This window comes from Gossypium hirsutum, chromosome D12 (genome assembly GCF_007990345.1).
Source record: "Gossypium hirsutum isolate 1008001.06 chromosome D12, Gossypium_hirsutum_v2.1, whole genome shotgun sequence".
NCBI lineage: Eukaryota > Viridiplantae > Streptophyta > Magnoliopsida > Malvales > Malvaceae > Gossypium > Gossypium hirsutum.
This window is the reverse complement of record NC_053448.1, coordinates 31,364,014-31,386,674: the sequence shown is the minus strand read 5'-3', so window position 1 is coordinate 31,386,674 and position 22,661 is coordinate 31,364,014. Positions and strand designations below refer to the sequence as shown.

General features: G+C 34.2%; 1 non-coding gene across 1 annotated transcript; it reads left to right on the top strand.

Annotated features, from left to right (window-relative positions):
- The first annotated feature begins 8,391 nt into the window (after window positions 1-8,391).
- Window positions 8,392-8,498, top strand: LOC121224809 (small nucleolar RNA R71). Its single transcript, XR_005922553.1, has one exon. It is a non-coding gene; the product is annotated as a small nucleolar RNA R71 (small nucleolar RNA).
- The last annotated feature ends 14,163 nt before the right edge of the window (window positions 8,499-22,661 follow it).

Sequence of the window (22,661 nt, the reverse complement as noted above, 5' to 3'; positions counted from 1 at the left end):
CCCTATCTATCTTGAGGAAGTTAAGAAGGTCAAAATAAGCGGAATGTCTGCTTCAGGTATTTATGTTATTGATATTAATTTATTAACTACTACTTCATGGGTATTAGATACTGGTTGTGGTTCTCACATTTGTACTTCTGTACAGGGACTGTAAAGGAGTAGGACTTTGGCTAAAGGAGATGTGGACCTACAAGTTAGAAATGGAGCAAAAGTTGCTGCATTAGCTGTAGGAACATATAATTTATCTTTGCCTAGTGGAATTGGTTTATGTTTAGAGGATTGTTATTATGTGCCCAGTTAGACTAAAAACATTATTTCAATTTCTTGTTTAGACAAAATTGGTTTTAAGATAATTATTAAGAATAATTGTTGTTCCTTTAATCTCAATAATGTTTTCTATGGTTCGACACAATTGATTAATGGCCTCTATATTTTAGATCAAACAAATCCCATCTACAACATAAATACAAAAAGATCAAAAATAAATGACTCAAATCAAACTTATCTATGGCATTGCCGTTTGGGCCACATAAGTGAGGAACGCATATCCAAGCTCCATAAAGATGGTCTCTTGGATTAATTGGTTTTTGAACAATTTGAAGTATGTGAATCTTGCTTATTGGGAAAAATGACTAAATCTCCTTTTACTGGTAAAAGTGAACGAGCTAGTGATTTATTGGGCTTAATACATTCTGATGTATGTGGGCCAATAAATACACAGGCTAGAGGAGGGTTTCACTACTTCATTACTTTCACTAATGATTTCAGTAGATATGGGTATGTCTATCTTATGCGCCACAAGTCTGAATCTCTTGAAAAGTTCAAGGAATTCAAAAATGAACTACAAAATCAACTAGGAAAAACTATCAAGACACTTCGATCTGATCGAGGTGGGGAGTATATGAGCTTAGAGTTTGATGATCTTTTGAAGTAATGTGGGATTGTCTCACAACTTACTCCTCCTGGTACTCCTCAATGGAATGGAGTTTCTGAAAGAAGAAATCGAACTTTGTTAGACATGGTTTGATCCATGATGAGTCATGCTGATCTGCCGACTTCCTTTTGGGGACATGCACTTGAGACAGCTATTTTCACACTAAATCGTGTTCCATCTAAATCGGTTCAAAACACACCATATGAGATGTGGACTGGGAAACGTCCCAGTATGTCTTTTATAAAAATTTGGGGTTGCGAAGCTTATGTTAAACGTCAGACGTCTACTAAGCTTGAACCCAAATCTGAAAATGTGTTTTTGTGGGGTATCCAAAAGAAACCAAAGGATATTATTTCTTTAATCCCACTGAGAACAAAATACTTGTTGCTCAGACTGGTGTCTTCCTAGAGAGAGAATTTGTTTCTAGAAAAGGAAGTGGGAAAAAGATTGAACTTAATGAAGTTCGAGAATCGCAAAATACCACTGAACCAGAGATAGAACAACAGCAAATTCCACAAGGGATTGAGGAACAAGTAATTGCTGTAGAAACACAACCACCGTGTAGATCTTTAAGAGAACACCAAGCACCCGAGAGATATGGATTTCTTATTACAACGCATGGTGACGTTCTACTTATAGATCAAGATAAGCCTAGGACTTATCAAGAAGCGGTGACGAGCCCAGACTCTGAAAAATGGCTTGAAGCCACGAGATCTGAGATGGATTCCATGTATGAAAACCATGGACTCTGGTTGACCCACCCGAAGGGGTTAAGCCCATAGGGTGCAAGTGGGTTTTCAAAAAGAAAACCGACATGGATGGTAATGTACAAACATACAAGGGGCGATTAGTCGCTAAAGGGTTTCGCCAAGTTCATGGTGTTGACTATGATGAAACTTTTTCTCCTGTAGCTATGTTTAAATCCATCAGGATCTTGCTCGCTATAGCTGCATTTCATGACTATGAAATCTGACAGATCGACGTTAAAACAGCTTTTCTTAATGGGAAACTTGAAGAGGATGTGTACATGACACAACCTGAAGGTTTTGTCAATCCAAAGGATGCTAGAAAGGTATGTAAGCTACAAAGATCTATTTATGGATTAAAGCAAGCTTCTCGAAGTTAGAATCTTCATTTTAATGATGCAATCAAAGAGTTTGGATTTATCAAAAATGAAGATGAGCCATGTGTTTACAAGAAAGTTAGTGGGAGTATTATAACATTCTTGGTACTGTATGTGGATGACATACTTATCATGGGAAATGACATACCTACCCTGCAGTCTATTAAGACTTGGTTAGGAAGTTGTTTTTCCATAAAGGACTTTGGCGAAGCCACTTACATCTTAGGAGTAAAGATCTATAGAGATAGATCAAGACGACTATTAGGTCTAAGCCAAAGTACATACATAGATAAAGTACTGAAAAGGTTTGGTATGGAAGAATCTAAGAGAGGATTCCTACCTATGAGACATGGTATTTCACTCTCAAAGGAAATGTGTCCTTCAACTCCACAAGAGAGAGAACGCATGAGTAAAATTCCATATGCTTCCACTATTGGATCTATCATGTATGCCATGTTATGTACTCGTCCAGATGTCTCATATGTCTTAAGCATGACGAGCAGATACCAAGTAGATCCCAGTGAAGGTCACTGGACCACAGTCAAGAATATCCTTAAGTACTTGAGAAGGACTAAGGATACATTCCTAATATATGGAGGTGAGGAAGAGTTAAGTGTAAAAGGTTACACTGATGCCAGCTTCCAAACCGATAAGGACGATTCTCGATCACAATCAGGTTTTCTGTTTTGCCTTAATGGTGGTGCTGTGAGCTGGAAGAGTTCCAAGCAAAGTACAGTAGCCGATTCTACAACAGAGGCCGAGTATATTGCAGCCAGTGAGGCAGCAAAAGAAGCAGTTTGGATCAAAAAGTTCATTACTGAACTAGGGGTTGTGCCTAGCATATCAGATGCTATAGAACTCCGATGTGATAACAATGGAGCCATTGCACAAGCTAAAGAACCTAGATCTCACTAGCATCCAAACATATACTTAGGCGCTACCATCTTATTCGAGAGATTATCGATTGAGGGATGTAGAGATATGCTGGGTACCTACAGATGATAACATTACTGATCCCTTGACCAAGCCTCTGACAGAGCAGAAGCATGATCGTCACACTAAGTCACTTGGTATTAGATATATAAGTGATTGGTCTTAGTGCTAGTGGGAGATTGTTAGAGTATGCCCAAAGACCAATCATGAGATGGTTGTAATAACATACTTGATTTATCATGTTTATTAATATAAGGCGTTAACATTATTATTTCAGTTTCTTTTCTGTGTGTATAAATAAGCTGTTTTATAATAATGTCCTAAGAATAATATGATTATTCTTAAAAGATCCTTAGTCAAGTATTATTGATTGGATAGGACAACGATAATGCATTAAGACTAACATGTAGTTGATTGATGATAAAGAGTTGTCATTGATATGGAATGTCAGAATCGATGCATGAATATGTGTGTTAGAGAACAATATATTGGACTGACCCATTATGAGTATGTCTCTTGGATTATTATGTAATTGTCACGACATTACTCATAGTGGTTAATATGTATATGATCCTCAGACTTGAGATCATCATAATCCCAACATCGTGAGTAGTATATTTTGATACAGTTAAACGTACACCGTAACTGGTTGTTCTATAAAGGCTGATGTTGGATATATCACAATCGATGTATACGGATATGGTTGGTCGATATAGAATAAGTCCCTCCTACATAATGGGAGTAATATCTTAGGCCACTTGATTAAGTGAGACTAGAAATGCATGGCCATGCTCAAATAAGTTGATATGAGATGTCATACTTATTTGTATATCGTAGTCTGCTTAAGATATCAAGGAACATAGAATGGACTATACAAGTGTGACTATTCCATGACTTGTGTCCAATCCAGAGATAAAGGACTTAAGGATTATTGCATAAAAGTTTAATCATAAAAGGTTATGTCGAATCATGATCTCTTGTGACTTAGGTAGCAATGATGTATTGCTAGATGCCACTCACTGTTTGTAACATTGGAATCGTTCTAGTATTACTGCTAACGTTACAGGAACCTACAGGGTCACACCCTATAGTTGAAATGAACGGAATAAACCATAGTTGGTTTTATTTTTGGGTATCACTTGAATTAAATTAATTATAGAATTAATTTAATTCAGTAATCAAATTTCCAACACATTATGTACAAGGTTGTTGTATTCATAATGAGGACATGAATTTGATTAGCATTAACTCTCAAAACTGTTTTGGGGATTTTCTTCCGTTCGTAGTCAACTGGGTGGATTACGTAGAGGTCGAAGTCTCGATAGATTGCGGCTTGGTTTGACTGTAGATCAGACTACACATTGTCGAGAAGTTACTATTTTCTCAATCAAAATATTAGGTAATTTCGTAATCTTTTCACCCCGAATCATTCTTCACTCATGGATCCATGGTTAGGGTCGCCGATTTTAATTTTTTTCCGCTGCGCCGTAGGGGTGCCGGCGATCCAACATTAAGCTCAAGACCGCAAGGAGCATTTCCAAGTGATACTAAAAATTTAAGATCTCAAGGGAGGGAGCATTGCAAAGCCATTACACACAGAAGTGGTACTCGCTTACCTAGAGTCGTTAATGATGTCGTGTTGAAGAAGATAGCTCAGATTTCAAACATAACAAGAATTCAGAACCAATTGAAGAGTAACCTACAACTGAAAAGATCAAACGAAAAAATGTTGAAGTAGAATAAGCTCGTGCTACTAATAAGAATGCCATAGTAAAAACACATCAACAATTCAAAGGAAGGCTTCTGTCACCTTTTCCTCAATGATTTCAAAACTCAAAGCAAGATTTTCAATTTAAAAAATTCTTGGATATCCTGAAGCAACTTCGTATCAACATACCATTGGTGGAAGCATTGGAGAAAATGCCCAATTACATAAATTTCATGAAGGACATATTGTCAAAAAAGTGCAGATTAGGGGAATTTGAAACTATTGTTCTCATTGAAGGGTGCTAGCAATGTTGATGAACAAATTACCACCAAAATTGAAGGACCCAGGGAGTTTTACTATTCCTTACTCAATTGTAAATCATTATGTAGGCAAAGCATTATGTGATTTAGGTGCAAGTATAAATTTAATGTCTATATCTATTTTTAGGAAGCTAAGAATTGGGAAGGCAAGACCCACAACAGTAACGTTGCAGCTAGTTGATTACTTTTATGCACATCCGAAAGTTAAAATTGAAAATGTGTTGGTAAGAGTTGACAAATTTATTTTTCCAGCAGTTTTTATTATTTTGGAATGTGAAGCTGATAAAGAGGTATCAATTATTCTTGGAAGACCGTTTCTAGCCATTGGTAGAACATTAATTGATGTGCAGAAAGGTGAATTAACAATGAGGGTTAATGAACAACAAATAACTTTTAATGTTTTCGATGCTATGAAGTGTGTAGATGACAATGAAGAATGTCATGCCATTGGGTTTATCGACACAGCAGTAGACAAAGAATTGACAAAATTTTGTCACAACAATTATGACAATGAAGTAAACCTATTTAAGTTGACTGAAGTGGAAATAATTGAAGAACTTGGTGAACTGATGGAGACCAAGAAACTTGAGAATAGATCAAGGAGGAGTTTTGAATCTTTAGATTTATCAAATCATTCTTTTAAGCCTCATCGACCTTTCATAGAGGACCTTTCTACTTTGGAGTTAAAGCTTTTGCCACTACATTTAAAGTACGCCTACTTGGGAGACAACAACACTTTTCCAGTAGTCATCTCTGCAGAGTTAACATTTAATCAAGAGGTAGTCATCTCTGCAGAGTTAACATTTAATCAAGAGGCTAAATTGTTAGTAGTCTTGAAGAGATCTAAGAAGGTGCCAGGGTGTATAATTAATGATATCAAGGGATTAGTCATACCATCTGTGTGCATAGGATTTTACTCAATGATTGTAATGGCAATTCTATTGAGCAGCAGAAAAGACTGAACCCCATTATAAAGAAAGTCGTAAAGTAGGAGATTATCTAATAGCTCGATGCTAGAATAATATACCCTATTTCTGAAAGTTTGTAGGTGAGCCCTGTTCAATGTGTACCCAAAAAAGGGGGTGTCACTTTCGTGAGCAATGACTACAACGAGCTCATTCCAACTCATACTATCACAGGATGGAGATTTTGCATAGACTATTGAAAACTTAACAAAGAAACTCGGAAGGACCATTTTCCTTTGCCATTCATCGATCAAATGCTAGACAGATTAGTAGGGAAAACCTTTTATTGCTTCTTGGATGGTTATTCGGGGTATAACCAGATTGCCATAGCTCTCACTGACCAAGAGAAGACCACATTCATATGGCCTTATGGAACCTTTGCTTTCAAACGAATGTTGTTTGGATAGTGTAATGCCCCTACAACATTTCAGCGTTGCATGATTGCAATATTTTCGGACATGGTGGAGAAATTTTTGAAAGTTTTTATGGATGACTTTGGTGTTTGGTGATACGTTTGAGAGTTGTTTATAAAATCTAGAGCTAGTTCTTTGTCATTGTGAAGAAACTAACCTTGTTCTAAATTGGGGAAATTTTTATTTCATGGTTTGTGAAAGCATTGTTTTGGGACATAAAATTTCACAACAAGGGATTTGCATAGACAAAGCGAAGATTGATGTTATTGAGAAATTGCCACTACCCACTACAATTAAAGGTATTTGAAGTTTCCTTGGCCATGCAAGATTTTATCGACGATTTATGAATGATTTTTAGAAGATATCCAAACCCCTATATGCATTGTTAGTACATAATAGAGCTTTCATTTTTTATGTTCCTTATGTGTAAGCATTTAAGGAATTGAAAAAGAAACTGGTAACAACACCATTTGTCATAGCACCAGACTGGACATTACCTTTTAAACTTATGTGTGATGCTAGTGATTTTGCTGTAGGAGTAGTGCTTGGGAAAAGGAAGGATAAAGTATTTCATGCCATCTATTATGCAAGTCGGACACTGATAGATTTGCAGTTAAACTATACTACTACTGAGAAGGAAGTATTGGTTGTGTTATTTGCATTTGACAAATTCAAATCCTATTTAGTTGGCACCAAAGTTACAGTTTATACAGATCATTCTGCAATTAAGTATTTGGTGACCAAGAAAAATGCAAAGTCAAGGTTAATTTGGTAGATATTACTGCTACAAGAATTTCATCTTGAAATTTGAGATAGGAAAGGCACAGAGAATCAAGGGGCTGATCACTTGTTGAGATATTTTATTCAAACATTGTGCATATCAAATAATTCGGAGATGCTCCAAGGCTTCCACTAAAGGTATATTGATGTGAAGTTGCATAAGGACATCTAAGAATCGCCAAAATTGTTGGTCTTGTCTGTGATTCTAAAATCATTATGGAAATGGTAGAGGTGAGCGAACTTTAAGTTGTAGTGATTGTTTTACCCAGGCATTGTGTTCAGCAGTGCTATCTGAGTTTGATTTGGCATTTCTTGGTCTAGTTTTCTCTTTTTTGGTGCTCTTCTTTGTTGTTCAGAGTTTTGCTTTTATCAAATTTTGAATTTGTTGTTTCAGCAAGAACACTCCTTTCAACTCTATCTAATTGTGTGCCACTTCTAAGAGTGGTTGCTTTACAATGTTCTTTCCCATGTGGTCTTGCATTCTCGATATCATTAAGCAAAGTTCCTTGTGTTCTTGAGTTCAAAGCACCTGCTATCTGTCCTACTTGGTTCTCTAAAGCTTGTAAAGATAACACTTGGCTCTAGATCCCAGCATCGTTCTTGGTCATATACTCCTTCAATAAAGATTCAATACATGAGGACGAAGATGACGTCTCCCCCTGTTGAACTCATTGTTGAGGTAGTACAGACTGATGGACACCAGCTGGGAAATTCATGGAATTGGGTTTGATAACTATGTTGGAATTTCCAGCTCATTGATTGTTCCACCTAAAATTTGGGTGTTATTTCCAACTAGGATTATACGTGTTGGAATAAGGGTTTTTGTTCATATTGAAGTTGCCCATATAGTAGACAGATGTTGGGTTTGAGGTACACTCTTCAAACACATGATCCTCACCATAGTAAATACAAGATAACCCAGATGCTTTCAGCTCTTTCACCTTACTAGACTTCTGCATGGTCTTTATCATGTTGGCTAAAGAAGATACATGAGTAGTAAGTGATGTAATTGCATCCAATTCAAATGATCCAGCTACTCTCCTACCAGTTCCAGCTCTTTTTGTGGGGTATTGATAATTAGCGATTCTTTCCAAAATATCATATGCTTCATTGTACGACTTATCCAACCAAGTTCCATTTGATGAAGCATCAACCACTATCTGTGTCTATGCATTCAAACCATTGTCGAACAACTCTATTTGGCTCCAGTGCTAAAATCCAAGCATAGGACATTTCTTAAGCAAGTCCTTAAACCTTTCCCACATTTCATACAGTGTCTCATCCTCTAGTTGCCTAAACGATGTTATGTCATTACTCAGTTTAGCATTTATATTGCATGGGTTATATTGCAGCAGAAATCTTTGACAGAGATCATTCCATGATTCTACTATTCCGTATGGCAAAGCGTTGAGCCATGTTCTAGCATGACCTCTTAAAGAATAGGGAAACAACTTGAGTTTTAAGGCATTTTCAAGGACACCTTGTTGTCTGAAAGAATCGTAGAACTCCAAAAAAAGTCTCAAGTGCAATCTAGGATCTTCAGTTGACCTATTGGGTCAATACTAGCCCTAAGGTGGTTTTAACACTTTAATTCAGTGTGCAGGATACTTATTTTGAGACCCAAAAGCATCAGGAACGATAGCCGAATTGCAACATAATCGAACCAATTCAAAATTTTCACTCGAAGTTCTGTGTCACTACATGCCTTAGTCTGTGTCACAACACAGGTGTGAAATAGGGTAGAAATTAAGCAAGGATATTTCCATCCACACAAATCATATTTTATGCGACTAAGGCTTGTATTTGACCTAATTAGGGCTACTAAACTCTGTCTATAAATAGTTAAGTTGAGCAAAGCTTACGGAGCTTTTGTCAAGCCATCTTTAGGTTTTAGTTTAGTAGATTTAGGTTTTTAGTTTAGGTTTATTTTTATTTTACAATAGTTTTATTTCGTGTTCTTCGGCTTGGATTACATTTAATTCCAAGTCACTGTTATTTTAGATTTTCGTAATTTTATTTCTCTTCTTGTTTACAATCGGCGAGATCTCAATCACTGTTAAAGGATTTCACGATTCCAAGCAGATCAAGTTCACCAAACAAACAATTTCTATCTCTTTCTCTTTTACGTTAAATTGTGTTATTGAATGATTAATTTAATTGTGGAAAATATGATTGTTGAGTCCATGAGTGGCAACATCCTTAGGGAGATTAAAGAGTGGATATGGGAGTGATTAACGAAGGAATTAGGATTTTTTGAGTAGAGTTAGTTGATATAAATTCATGTGTGTTTAAACCTTAGGATAGACGATCCTAGGAAGTAATCTAAGATAAACGAGGTCGAGAGATAAGTTTACTAAGTAAATCGTGGATTTATCCAGACAGGAAAGTGAGGTCGAGAGATAAGCGTGTACTGGTCGATTAATTAATCAGTAGAGGCTGGGAGGTAATACTAGTTAGTTAATAACAAATTCCCTAATAAAACTCGAATTCTGAAGCTAAATCACTCATAATTTACTAAGGCGTAGAATCTAAATCTACCAAAGAAAACTAATGAACTGATTACAAGGCAAAAATACCCTCAATCTTGCTGTTTGAATCTTGATCTTACGGTTCCCTAATATCATAAACCCGAGCTGGACCAACGATTCACTACCCAACCGGACTCCCATTACCTCTACTGCGACCACGGTCTCTAGTAGACTTAGATACAAACACAGAACTCTAAGTCTGCGACACTTCAACTCTATTTGGGCAATCCCTTAGAAAATGTTCCTTCGAACCACACTTAAAACAACCACTTATCAACTTACGGCACTCTCTAGGATGCCTACGCTCACAATGTGCACAAAGCGGCCATCCAGAACCACCTATCAAACCTCCAGCACTAACCACAACACTGCTCTATTGCTTAGACTGACTTGATTGAAACTCATGTGGTGTACTCCTATCAGAACCCTGGATATCGCGTTTTTTCTTAGACAGCCATCCAGATGCACCATCAGAAGTCCTCTTACCCGATTCAGTTACCATAGAACAAGGCGACTTAGCTAAAGTCTCCTCAACTACATTAGCTCTCTCAACTAACTCATCAAACATCTCTACATTCTAAGCTAACAAATAAACCTGAATATCATGATTAAGTCTAAAACAAAACCTCTTACAATGGTCCCTCTCAGAAATAATTAACTCCGGAGAATACTAACTAAGTCACACAAACTCAGCCTCATAATCAGCCACTGACAAATCACCCTGAACCAAATCCAAAAACTCACGCTTACAAGCCTCCATATACTGCTCACCCATAAACTTCCTCTTACAAACCTCAAGAAAGTAATACCAAGTCAATATATCATGAATAGTACCCCTCTTAACTGTACACCACCAATGATGAGCTTCACTATCGAGTAAAGACACAGCACAACGCAACTTCTCCTCGTTAGAACAAGACATCTGTTTGCGGATCCTTTTAGCTCCCTCGAACCAATATTAGCTACGGTCGGATGAGTACCTTTAACCCCAGAAAATTCTTTCCCACCTAACACCCGTAGATGTTCAAGCGACAATCCCCGATTAACAGGCACAGGATTGGCAGGTGTAGGATCAGGGTTAGCACTAGCAATCCGCTGAAATGCTCCAATCATAGCTTCCATGAAAGGGCCTACACCCTTATCATGTATGTTCACTCTACACAACCGTACAGAAGGTGCAAAGGATGTACCATCCTCTTGAGCACTAGCTCTAACATTAACACGTCTAGGAGGCATATCTAATCTAATCTAACATACAAACAAACAAAAAAACGGTGTGAGTGGCGAGGGAAATAATCTAAGTCTCATTCCTACAAGCAAAATTTAGGATTAAAGGCAATGTGTTCCCATTCCTACCCTACATGCAATTCAAACAAAGTTATATCACAATTCGAAGAAAATAAAGAAATTTAGAATCATGAGTTTTGAAACTCCAACACACAACAATCACCTAGGTCTGAGAGTTAAATAACCTAAGTTTTGATACCACCAAATGTAACACCCTATACCTGGCCCAATTGCTGAGCCGGAGAATAGGATGCTACACCACCGTCTCACATCACATACAACATAAGTCGACACATTATTAAACATACATCTTTTTGTTTCCTATATTATTATGGCATTCATACGAATTGTAGTCATACTTACTCTAGGGTGTAAAAAACGTGCTATAATATACATTGTACCATCATAAAATAAACTCCAAACAAGCATTAGGATCACTTAGCAAAATATCCCAAGACTATTACGTAGGTATCAATACTGGTAGAGTGGTATCGGTAATTCTCTCAAGTGGTATTGATACTGCTTGGAAAATCGATACCAAATTAGCTTCCTATTTCTCATCTTAAAAACCCAACTTTTGGAAAGTATCGGTACCATTGAAAAAGTATCAACAATTTTACCCTGAGTATCGATACTCGTGGCAAAATATTGATACCAACTAGCGAAATTAACTTACTGCACTTCAAAAATTATAGAGGTGTCATTTTTAAAACCCAAATATCGATACTTATGTTCCAGACCTTAAAAACACAGCATATATCATCACATAGATCATTCCAAACTAGTTTAAAACATCATGCATTAAATACCACATAAATTTAGCACTAAAATAACATATTCACATTTCATTAAGTCAAAAAACTAACATATACTCCTGCATGCACTTACACTCAACTCACTTATATATAATTCATTTAACAATAATTCACCAAGACTAAACAACGTATACATGCTTTAATAACCCACAAGTCTAGCTGATATATTCACATGCATTAACAAGTTAAATGGAAACAATCCAAACCATAATTACATACGCAATTTACTATAAGAACATACTAACATTTTCATGAAGCTTAAATAAACTCATCTAACATATTATTCACATGTTTAAGCATTCATCTCACACCGTATTACTATAACAATTAAGATCATATTTAAACGATAATTTACATAGTAACCACATACTCATTTAGGCATATATCACTTTACACATGTACATTTTAAGATAATTTGACACTTGAGGCTATGAAACATAAAAGCGAGCTCTATCACCACACATCGGATACACGGATCTCCAACACACCAAATGACTCATAGAGTCGAACATATCTCAAAAGTGAAGCATAAAGCTAACACTCTCCAACACACCAAACATGTCCCATTCAATAGAGCTTAGCTCACATTCCCTTATCTCTCCAACATGTCTCAAGGCCTCAATGCCTAAATCACAAAACACATATAGCTAAGTACTCACAATCTTATGGTAGACCAACTATATCCAACGGCTTCATAAGGTCACAAGGCCAAAATATCCATAATTACACAATTCTAATTACTGATTTAATGCACATCATCTCTATTTATATTCATCAATTCACATCACAAACTTGTACACAATGCACGCTTATTGAAGTCACATTTAATTGCACTTAAAGTGCCCATCACATATCTGACTACATATGTGTGCATTAAAATCAATACATCATATATCACATACAAGTATTCCCACATATTACCTGTCATAATAATATCACATTCCACAATTCAAAAAATATATACTTACCGAAATTCCGCTCGCTTTTGCTACATATTTGCATTATTAGCATATCATTATCACTGTCATTTGGCGTGTATATCATGCCCACCACACAATTCACAACAGTCATCACACATGTTTCATAACACAATATCTCATCATAATAATCAATCCACAATTATTCACATAATCACATAATTTACAAAAATAAGATAAGGGAAATAGAAAGCTTACAATCGGAATTTAGGATAAGGTTTTAGGCTATTCTTAAGCTCTCAATTAACACTATGAATTGTGTCTACTAGCAACGATTCCAAACACTCACCGATTACACTTTCACCGAAAAGCTGAAAGCTTAAACTAGTTTTTCCTTGCTTTATCTCTACTCGAAGAAGGCTCCAACGGTTCTGGCGCTTCACACATAATAACCACACAATTTACACAATCAATATTCAGCCAAAGACTCACTTAAACCAGCCAAAAATGCAAGTCTAAGCTATATTCCTCATGAAACTTAAATTTCGACTAACAAACTTAAAACTCAAACATATTCCTCTATACTTAATATTTTACCTAAAACTTATTCTGTTCATCTAATCAATCACCTACGACTAATTCTCAACCTTTAAACTACACAAAACTACTGAATTCATGGTATCAAAAATTTTGACATGTTTATGGCTATTTTCATGAAAATTCATTAAATCCCTACAAATCCTTAATGAAACTTTAAAGTAAGTTCAGAAACCTTCTAATCATGTTAAAATTAGTTGAAAAATACTTTGAAATCATGTTTTTACCCAAAATCTTAAAATCCACCACTAATAACCCAATTTTCTGCTTTTATTTAAGACATGTAATTTAATGGCTAAAAACTTAGTTTTAAAGACTAAAAAAATTTAAAACTAATGGGAAGATGAATCGTTACCTTAGTTGACAAAAATTTGAGAGTTTGATCGAAAACCCAAAAAACTCACAAGTTGGACAATGGAGAAATTAATGGTAATTTTGAGTGTCTTTCTTGGTTTTTAATGGAGGTTTAAGGCTTGAATGTTGATGGAAATCAAGATATTATAGTATAGAAATAAAAAACCAAATGGGAGAGTCTTGGGAGAGTGTGGGACAGTAAACCAATTAAATGAAGAAAGCTAACTGAAAACAAGATATAGGTAGGAGTTTAATAGATTCAATTTTAAAATTTGGTATAATTGCTTCTTAAAAACTCTAAGTTTTGACTCTTTCACAAATTAGTCTTATTTTCAAAATTAAAGGTATTTAAAACTCATTTTAAGAAATTTATTTAATTTTCTAAAAACCATAGTAAAAAAATATTACCAATAAACCATGTCACAAAATTTCGAACACTCTGAGGCTAAAATTCCTAAATTACCCTTAAAACTCCTAGACTTTATTTTGCAGTGTTACATGAGTGCCTGGAGGAAAATTGTTATCAACAACTATTTTAAGTTTCTCATAGCTCAGGACAATCATCAGGTTCCTTTTTCATTCCTTATAATTATTTCCGTTCAGTTTGTTTTCAATAAGTATGTTTAATAAGAGAGTTGGTGTCATTTTCGAACTGAAACTAGAACATTCATATATTAATATATTTGTATTAAGCAAATGTTTGAAAACACTTTGCAACATTAGGATATGCATTAAGGTGATGCATGCGTCTTACATTAAACCTTGAAAAAATTTGTAAGCTATTGCAACGATAATTCCTACACCCATTGAATCAAGCCATCGTGGTTGATCATGAACAACTAGTAAGAACATGGATTTCCATCCAATTAGTACATGGACCTAATTACTTAGGCATTCACACATACTAATAATCGTGTAATGTTACTTAACTAGAAGATCTTGAGTGTATAACCATCAACTCAACACCTATTGCATCATGCACCACAAATGATTCACCGTGTGATAATCTCACCGAGTAACATGTTGTGACTAGTTGTCCTCTTTGAAGACAAAACTTCTTGATATATTGAATGATAATACCTACCATAGAGGTCGGTTTAACTATGATATGATTATAAGAAATTTCTGCTTACCTTTAGGAAATCTCCTTAGTGAAATCCACATGAAAACATCTACCTTGGTGCAGGTCCGTTTCATGCCATCACAAAAGACCATCGACGGAGGCCGTAAGTCTTGTTTAGCGACCTTCTCCCACTCAATATTTTTAAAAACATGCAAGGTTTTTAATGTCTAATTTCAATCATGAATGATCAATATATGCATGACAAGTACATGTGACATTCTTTACTAATCTATATGGCCTGCATACCTCATAAATGCATGAACATACTTTCGCAATCAAATAAATATCATCATGCTTATGTCATAAATTAAGAGAATAAAATTTAAATGACTTTAACCGACCAAAATTTCCATAATTCCATCCTAGAAAAATAAAAACTGCACTATTGGTATTCAATTTTGTCACCACAAACTTCTACTATGGTACTGGTTCACATTTTTGTCGTCCCCGTCTTTCCACCACCATTTTTGAGTCCTTGCCATCTTCGAGCCTCCGGTAGACCATCAATAGCCTCCTACTATCGGACCACTATCAGTCACTTATCGGTTTGACTAGGTCGGGTTTGCGTCATCTCGATCAATCTTAATACGTCTCAGTTCTTCGAGTTTCGTCAAAAAAATTAAGGTTACAAAATTCCTATGCCCGTTTCCAGCTCACATATTAATAATAAAATAAAACTTTGGGATAAGATGATAGTCCACGATCTAAAATTTACATGCCCGATAAATTAATAAATTACAATTAAATTTCTAGGGATCACAATTTTGACAAATTATTTTATCATCTGTAACAATAAAATAATATTATATATTCATTCGCATACATTCCCCTAAACATGTATACAATTACAAGAATATCACATCTTATCCAATATAATTAAATATGAAGAAGAGAGAGAATTTTGGTTTCAATTTACACTATAAACAGAGCACAACTTGGCACTCTGATATCAATTGTTGGAAAAAATCTAGTTCGGAAATGATTTTCTTGCATAGCGAAAAATAAAACTTTGAAAATTGACCCAGTTTGTGATATTTATAGCAATAAAACCTTGACCAAATTTGCATCTATATTTTTAGATAGATGGATCCTTATCATTCCCGGCTTTCAATCAAATGATCTTCTCCATTATTATTATACCACGAATTGCTTCGAATTTGGGCTCGAACGATTCGAATCAAACTCAAAACTAGAAATAGTTTCATTTTCTTTAATGTGAAAATGAATTTTTTCTTCTCAAATAGAAATCGATAGAATCATTTTTTTGAAAAATATATTTAATCCTTAGAGAATAAATTTTTCCCTATTTTCAGGTAGAATAATGATATCTGAAAGTTGTGTGTGTAGTCTTACCGGTGCCATGTATTTATAGGGAGAGAAGGCAGAACCTTGTTGAATTGTAGAAGTTTATTTCAACTAGAAAATTGAACTCCTAGTCAAACTACGAACATAGGGGCATCAGCCCTAGTTAATAATATTGCATTTGTTGTCCCACCCTTTTACATAAAGGGCTTTTAGGCCTCTTTCATATCGGGTTCAATTACAAGTACTTCTTAGGCTTTTAACTCAATACTTTATAATTTGATATAACCCAATATTTATTTTTCTATTTCTCAAAAATAAACTTTTATATATTTCCAATTAATTAATTTGCTCAACCCAATTCTAATTTCATTAAAATTATGACGACTTTACCGTAAAAGTATCTATGAGAACATATATTTAATATTTCTTCATTCAACAGTTCACTATGACCATATGATTTATTTTCATTTTCGAACTTCATTTAATTTGAAAAACATAGATTAATTTTTTAGGTCATTTTCATTTTTCATTTTCATTTAGGAGAAAACCACATTCATTTCCAAATGATTCCATTTCTCCATTTTCATTTTCATTTTCATTTTCATTTTGGAGAAAACCATAATCATTTCCAAATGTTTTTTTAGTTTTTCATTTTCACCATTTCTATTTATTTGATTCAACATGCACTTCATTTATGCTTTCAACGAGCCAGTGGAGGGATTGATTGGACATGTGCAATTGAAGCTCAAATGATTTATAATTAAGTTCCAACTTTTCGCCTATTAATTATAAACTCTTTTAGTCACGAAGTCATTTCACTATAATATCATGATTGAGCTCTCCTCAACGGCATACCATTACGAAATGAACTCAATCAGTGCTCGTCCAATGACCTTGTCATAAGTGTGTTACCCTTATAGGATATCCTTAACCTCTTTAGGATAATATTCGTTCTCCCAATATGATTCTATTTTATCTCATGGTAATCATTACATATTTCTTCATGAAAAGTCAATTACTATCAAATAGTAATCAAGTTATCCATCACAAAGGCGAACAACCCATGGTCACGTTTACTTCTTATAAGCTATGTAATGCTAATGAAAGGATATCATTTACCCATGTCTTGGGTTATGAATTTCACTATTGTGAATGATGCTACATATTATAGAAGTCATACACCAAATATACCAGATTTCGGTTCCTTATCTATTCAAACTCAGGATTTTTATTACATCAAAATATACGAGTAACGCATTCATAGTTCGTCATCCATTCAGGACTTAGGTATGCCACACTATGAATGTTACAAGTTTATAAAATCTTAAACGATTTAGGATCTGTTCTTCTTGGATTTTTAAAATAAGATCGGATTTGAAAATAATTTAGAAAATGAGTTTTAATTGGAAGCAGGGACTAATTTAAAAAGGGGAAGAAACTGGAGGTGGCCAAAAGGGCAATTGCCCAATTTTTAAAAATTAGTTGGCTATTTAAAGACCACCCATGTCTCTTCCCTCTTATTTCATCATCCACTCAAATTTCTATCTGAGGTTTCTCTCTCAAATTGATTCATCCTTTTTTATTTTCTACCCATTCAAACACAATTTTCTTCTTCAATTTTAAAGAAAATTCATCTTTTCTCCTTCAATTTCACCATTGTTCTAAGCACGTTTTAGCTCGAATTAGATCCTCAACTCATTGATTTATTCAAATTGAGGTAACATTCTGAATTCTTATGATCAAACTAAGTATGTTGTTATTTCAATTCGAGTTTTAATTGATTTAATCAAGATCTTGATAGATCTAATGATTTTAAATCGATTTTTTGGCTTGAAAATGATAGATCTCGTAATACAAAGCTAAGTTACTATTTTAAAGTTATTTTCAACTTATTTTGATCTAATTAAAAGGTTTCTAAACTTAATTTAATGAATCATTAATGAATTTTAAAGAATTGGATGTTTTCCCCTTTTTAATGTTCATGCAAGCTTAATTTTCTAAAAAAGTTAGATCTGAGTAATTTAATGAAATTGATTGTTTATATTTGTAATTAAATTATATTTATGATGTTTAAAAACTTATTTAAGGTTTAGAAATGAAATTTGAGTGTCAAAACTTCTATTTTGGCAAAACTAGCCAATTTTCAATATTGTGAATGAGAAGCTGAGATTTGTGATTCTAGAGTGATTTGAATGTCCTTGTTGCTATTTTTAATTTATTTTCATTTTTTTATGTGTATGTAAAGTGAAAAATCAATTGGGAGCTTTTTCAAGTAAGGACAAAGGCAAACAAAAAGCTTACTTGAGCTTTTGTCATTAAAGCAAAGGTTGCAAATGTGAGTGACCTGGTGTGCTATAATTAATGCACAAATCAAAGTGTTAAAGGGGAGCTTAGGTAGCCTAATCACCTATCCTAAGTTCCAAAAGTAAATTTTCTTGAGCTATGATACCTTGCAAATAAAGCTTACATGTGATGTGATGTGCTTAAGTGTGTAATGTGAGTATATGTGTTGAGTACATGTCCAAATATGCCTTATGATTAACGGTTTTATGCACACACATAGGACACGAAAGTGTATGTGGCTCAATGAGCAAAGTTATTGCACTTGAAAGTGCATTACATGACCATGTGATAAGTGTTTGATCATGATAAGCATGATAAGTGTAAGTGTGCATAAACCAAAAAATGAATGTGTAATATGGATATATTAGCCTTGTGATCTCTTGAAATAATTGTTTATAGTTGACATGCCATAGGATTTGAGTACTTATATATGTGTTTTGATATTGGAACATGTTGGAGGGATAAGGGAATGTGAGCTAAGCTTCATTCATGGGACATGTTTGGTGTGTTGGAGAGTGTTAGCTTAATGTTACACTTACATGGGACATGTTAGACTCTATGACTTATTGGTGTTAGGGAGATCCGAGTATCTGATGTGCTATATTTTTATACATATTTTATAATCACAAGATGCCAATGTATCAACATAATTAAATGATTAATGGTGATAAATGTTATGTGCTTTCTAGTCTTGTTTTAAACCTTTGATTTTGTGGTTTATTTTAGCATCTTAAGCACTCACTAAGCTTGTTTAAGCTCACACTCTCTAAGCTTGTTTAAGCTCACACTCTCTTATGTTTATTTCGCAGAGAAATAGCTTGTGTGGAGTGGTGAAGTGATCAAGCTTGTGATCCCAAGCCAAAGCAACTTAATTGTGTATGTGAGATGGTTGTTTTGGATAATAAATGATAACAATGTGGGTTCATTTTAAGGGATTAGACTTTACTTTTGTTTTGGTTTGTAAATGGACATTCCATGGACTATTTAAGGACTTTTATAACTAGTTTTTTAATGCTTTCATTATTGGGATTGTGGCATTAATGATGCTAGATGAATGGCTAGGTTATATGTTGATTAGCATGCATGTGCCTTAGTTAATTGTGGTTATAAGTGCTTAAATGACTGGATGAATGCTTGGAAAAATGAAAAATGTTAAGGTATGGACCTATACTGCACTTCAAATTTCCTTATATGCAAAGTTGGTATGTTGAGTAGATTGAATTGGGACTTTAGAAATACATGCTAGCATAGATAATTTGATTGAAAGCTGAAGTATGTTATTGTATGATTTAGTGTAAATGAGCATGATTTGTATGATGTATGTATGTCATATGACATGTTAGAATAGAGTAATAAGCATGAAAACACGAATTGGTATGTGTAATGGAGTGTCAAAGTGTCATATGCAAGTTGTTGTAATTTTTCTACAAATACTAAAATTGACGTCGTGACGAGCCATAAACGACATTGCAAGTAGGGATCATCGTTAGGACTCTATTTATCACGTCATCAGGATGAAATCCCCTTTCCAAGCAATGCCGTGACGTGAATAATTGCTTCATCACAATGTGGTAGACCATGTTTCCTAGGCATGCTTTGTTATCTTTGCAATTTGACCCTAATTTGCGTATTATGTAATTGGAGTCTTTAAACATGTTAAAATAATCTAAAAATATGCATGATTAAGTCATATGTGGTTAATTTCATAATTTTACTCTTAATTTTGTAATTTTTTAGATATTTTGCAAAACTTACGATTTAGTCCTTTAAACTTAGTTTTAAAATTAAACGAGATTTACTTATCATTTTGAACTGAAATTTTCAAATATGGTTTTAAAATAAGGTGTCTTAACTATAGGTAGGTTTAATGGGACAAATTACGGTTGTTCTGCACGGTAGTTGTATAATGTCATTTTTACCCCTATTCTTTTTTTTTGTATTATGATGGATGAAGTATGACTTAGGGTTATATGTTTATTCTTAATGGATAATTGAACAATATGCATGTATTGCGTGGTGTGAATGCTGGTTTCCATGGCATGTTTTGGTGGTCAGTAAGGAGAGTTACTCCTCAATTGGACTTGATAGACGGCATATTAGTCTCTCAATTGGTTTGTTAGGTTCATCTACTAATATAAGTTGTCTTTCTATATTACGATCCGACCACGTAATACCTCTTAGTATTAGTTTAAACGTTAAACAACTAATAAGCAACATTTGCTTCCATTTTTCTTTGTGTGCAAAAACCATATGAGGGAAATCATTGACCTACCACAAATCGTAGTGTGGTTTAGGTACTTTTCGACACTTAAGGAGCTTGTTTTCTAGCCATTTTAGTATCTTTTATTGCATTTTCATTTTTCTTAGCTTAGATTTATTTTATCACAAAATAAGTTTTTTTACACAATATTTTGAGTTAGTTGATCCATTGGGCCAATACAAGCCTTAAGGTAGTTTTAATAAGCTTCATTGAATGTGCAAGACACTTATTTTTAGGTCTAAAAGCATCAGCAACGAAAACGATAGTTAAGTTGTAACATAAACTTTCGGGGCTGCAACATAACCGAACCAATTCAAGAAGTAACATTTGAAGTTGTGTGTTGTGACACGCATAAGCCTATGTAATGACACAGGTCTGACGAAGGGAAAAATTCATTAAGGGTGTTTTCGCCCGCACAACCCATATTTAGTGTGATTAAGGCTTGTATTTGACCTAATTGAACAATTAACTTTGCCTATATATAGCTAAACATAGGTTAAGTTTGGGGAGCTTTTTGCTAAGCCATTTTTAAGGTTTAGTTAGTAGATTTAGGATTTTAATTTAGGTTTTATTTTCTCTTAAAAACATTTTTATTTCTTGTTCTTCGACTTGGATTCGATTGGAGTCCAAGTATTCATTCTTAAGTATTTTCATAATCTTCCTTTACGTTTCTCTTGCAAATGGAAAAATCTTGCTAGCTGCTAAAAGATTTCGTGGATCCAAGCACATCCACTTAATCAACCGGATCAATTTCTATCATTCTCTCATTTTAATTTAATTTGAGTGTTTTGCATGATTAATTTAATTTTGATGAAGATGGTAATTGAATCGATGAGGGTTTCTCATACGAATTAGTTGGAATAAATTTATGTGTGCTTAAACTTTCAAATTGACGACCCTAGGAAGTAGTCTAGGCTAAACGAGGTCGAAAGATAAGTTTATTGATTAAATTGTAATTTATCATGGTAAAAAAAGTGAGGTTGAAAGATAAGTGTGTATTGGTCGATTAATTAATTAGTAGAGGTCGAAAGGTAATATTGGTTGGTTAATAACTAATTCATTAAAAAAAACTCAAGTTCTGATTTTAATTACAATCATTGAATCGAGTTAATCTTCTGTCTGTTAATTGAGACTTTCTTCGTTGATTTATTTATTTCTAGTTATTTTATTTTATTTCATAATATTAATTTTAATATTCTTATTTACCGTAATATGATTTTTGGTGATTACTGTTTAGACTTATTACTATAGAAATAATTTTAAATTTAATCCATCCTCCCTTGGGTACAATCCTTAGAATACTTATCGGTATTCCATTGTAACACTTTTATATTACAATTTGCCCTGTATACTTGCCGACACCACTATTTAATTCCTTATCTTTTGTTGCAATATTTTCTATCCAAACATTAGCATGTGTGGCAGTGGTCAAGTTGTTGGCATCGTTGCCAGGGAGGTTTCAGCATTAAATTTAAATTTTTTTTTTTTGCAATTAGTAGGATAAATAGGAAAATTAAAAATTATAGATACGATTTTTTACTTTAGTTTTTTTTGCTATTTTTTGTTTGAATTTTGTTTACTAATTTTTATTTTTTTGTCTCTGATTTCAGTTTATGACTCGAAATGGAAGCACTTCAATCGAGCCACATCTTGATTTGGAGTGATTTTTGAGACACAATCGTCAATTAATGCAAAACGATCCACTCGTGGTAGTTGACTTACCTCGGGGCAATCCACTTAAACCACAAGTACAAATTCATGGAGAGTTACTTATGGCTTAAAGGACATTGCGTGATTATGCACTACCAACATTAGATGTCGTGCAAGGTAGCATTGAAAGACCAACAATCAACGCCAATAATTTTGAAATCAAGATAGATATAATTTAGATAATCCAAAACACCTTGCAGTTTCGAGGGAATATGATAGAGGATCCAAACCAGCACCTAAAACGAT